Source organism: Dreissena polymorpha, chromosome 2, assembly GCF_020536995.1.
Source record: "Dreissena polymorpha isolate Duluth1 chromosome 2, UMN_Dpol_1.0, whole genome shotgun sequence".
Classification (NCBI taxonomy): domain Eukaryota; kingdom Metazoa; phylum Mollusca; class Bivalvia; order Myida; family Dreissenidae; genus Dreissena; species Dreissena polymorpha.
Genome location: NC_068356.1, coordinates 93347967 through 93351410, shown reverse-complemented (window position 1 = coordinate 93351410; position 3444 = coordinate 93347967).

Sequence of the window (3444 nt, the reverse complement as noted above, 5' to 3'; positions counted from 1 at the left end):
CCTTACAAGGTATGAAACACGCTTTTGATAGTATTTTACAAGAAACCAATAGAGAGATATAATATGACAAGTGCGATTATGGAAGGCCACGCAAAACTTATTTCACCAATAATCGAGAATGTTTAGCAGGTTTATTTTAAGCATTTGAACAAAAGACCTTTTGAAATAGTTTACAAATCCATTACCCCCGTTTATAATCTTCAAAATATGTGACTTAAAACTGATGCTGTATTTTCATTCATGAAGTTCAAAGAATGATTAAATTTATTTAAAAAACCTTGTTTTTTTCGCAATAAAATATTATGCCACATTACATAATTTGCTTGCATTAAATATTGAGTCCATTTGTTGCCATTGACGCATTAATAAGTAACTATAAGTAACTAAACGAATACTGACTGAATTTTTAAATTGAAGTTACAAGGAAACTTAGTAGACTGTTTCAAACTAATTGCACCAAAGACAAACATTTGCATGTATAACTAAAACGCGTATATCTAACACCGTTCAGCTTAGCGACCTTGTTCAACTTTCCTATTACATCGTATTTAAACCATCTACACGACAGTAGGCAATACATTTAATTATTCGATATCAATTGAACATCAAAGAAACTCTATATAATGTGTATCCGGAATTTGGATAATGTTGTAATGATCGAAAACATATAAATACAAATCAGAATATTCAAGATACTGAGCATCGCATACATTAAATTAAATAAAATACGTCAAATGATTCATTACAATTATTTTTATATTTATGAATTTGAGAGATCGTTTTTAATTTAAAAAATGCTGCTATTTTCAATCAACATCAAAAGGCTTTGAGAAAAATTCTACGTAAATGATGGAATCTCGACTAAAAGTAGTAAAATGACAACTATTTGAGCCGTTCTGGCAAAATGGGTCTTCATGGATTTCCTTAAAGTGGCTCACGAGATAAGCCTGTACAGTGCGCATAGGCAGGGACATACAAACAGTATAGGTCCCTAGCATAGGCTAATCAGGGACGTGCGCATAGGCAGGGACATACAAACAGTATAGGTCCCTAGCATAGGCTAATCAGGGACGTGCGCATAGGCAGGGACATACAAACAGTATAGGTCCCTAGCATAGGCTAATCAGGGACGTGCGCATAGGCAGGGACATACAAACAGTATAGGTCCCTAGCATAGGCTAATCAGGGACGACACATAGGCAGGGACATACAAACAGTATAGGTCCATAGCATAGGCTAATCAGGGACGACACATAGGCAGGGACATACAAACAGTATAGGTCCCTAGCATAGGCTAATCAGGGACGACACATAGGCAGGGACATACAAACAGTAAAGGTACCTAGCATAGGCTAATCAGGGACGACACTTCACGTTCTTTGGATTTTTTAAAAGGAAGTCTCTTCTTAACACAAATCTAGTCTCGGCAAAAAGTGTCGCCTCTAATAAGCCTCGGACGACACTATGCACAATCACTTGAGTCGTGTTTTGAGAAAACTGGGCATAATCCGCAGTCCGCACAGGCTAATCAGGGACGACACTTTCCGCCTAAAGTGGATTTTTGCTAAGAAGAGACTTTATTTAAACGAAAAATGTCATACAAGCGGAAAATGTCGTCCCTGATAAGCCTGTGCGGACTGGACAGGCAAATCTGGGACGAGATTTTACGCACATGCATTATGCCCAGTTTTCTCAGAACAAGACTCATTTAGTCAGGTTTTCAAAGAGCGAGGATTATTTTTATTGTTATAAGTTTGGCCTTGGGTAGACATTCTCAATTTTCTGGCGCGGTTGTTTTTTCTAAATCAATTTTATAGTAACGATTGAAAATAGTTAAATAGAAGACTATAAAATATGTCAAAAGTCATTTCAACGTGATTGTTCGCGGCAGTACAACCGCGACTAAAGTTGTTTCAGTATAATACTTGTAACAGTTTAGGGAAACATTAATCATTGGCAACCAAAAGAGTAAGTTTCGAATTTAACTAGTTCTAGTTTCGAATTTCACTAGTTCAGCAACGATAAACGACGCTTCTGTTTGCTTAATAGCTAAAAATGCCGTAAGTAAAGACGCCTTTCTTGATTTGAGTTGTTTTAGATGGTTATCATGAGGTTCAAAGCGTAAGCTTATTGTGTTTCGTTGAAAAAATCTTTAAACAATCTTAAAGAAGGCATTTTGTTAATAATGCAGGAAGATAACAGGTGTGAGTTTTTTTTCGTAAGAATGATTGAAATGGGTTTGCACTGAGCAGTAAGTGAAACGAACAAAGGTCACGATAGTGCAATCAATTTTAGGTGTCATGTTGTGTGCAGAAGTGTCGTTGATTGAAGTAAATTGATTTGAATGTACTTGACGTGACATAAACGTGCACATTTCGTTAACAGTCATTAAAGGTGCCTTTTCACAGATTTTGGCATTTTTTAACTTATTCATTAAATGCTTTATATCGATAAATGTAAACATTGGATCGTAAAAGCTCCAGTAAAAAATCAAGAATAAAATATAAAAAAGGAAAAGAACGTTGCCCGGACCAGGTTTCGAACCAGTGACCCCTCGAGTCCTGCCAGAGTCCTGAAGTAAAAACGCTTTAACCTACTGAGCTATTCCGCCGAGTTCACTTCCTTGACGTATTTTATACCTTATATAAGCAATCTTCGTAGTTTCAAAGAATTTAACGACAAAAACAGAACTCTCCAAATTATTCAATCGTTTCGCGTTGCAACGCTTTATAATTTTTAGGTTTTAAAATCATCAAAAGATGCATATAATGGCTATATTAGACCATGGTAAATGTTCAGTATTACTGTTTCCTCACAAATATCATAACTAAAACGAAAATTTGCGAATCTGAAACAACTTTTTTCAATTTTGTCAATTTACCAAAGCGTGAAAAGATCCCTTTAAGGTATCGAACCTATGATATTAAGTGTCAATATTTGTGTGTTATTTCAGTTGTTTAGTTTGCTCGCAACGCAATAATAACTTAATGTTGCACTAATAACACAATATTATTTTGAAAAATATGGTCATGCTTTAACCCGCTATGGTTGAACTTTGCCGCAAAAATAATTTAAGCACTTACGCATACATATTTTTAGTTGGTCGCGTTAGCGGCCGACTAAATTTACAGAGCATATTTTGCAAATCAGTATGTGCTTAGAAGCCTTAGCTACGGTAAGAACCGCAACTCACTCTGCTAGGGACGATTACCGCTGCCTGTCTGCAGCAGACGACAAATGATTCTTCTCTAACAGTGAGTGTATATACCAGCTTGTAAGACGACATTGGCCAGTCTAGTGTTTATCATTGATATCTGTACATATTGGCTGCTTTCAGGGAAAACGGGGCTTAATGCACTTCAAATAAGATCAGCCTGTGCATACTGATTAGCCTGTGCAATGCGCACAAGCTAATCAAGGACGACAAAAGCGAACAACTTCAGT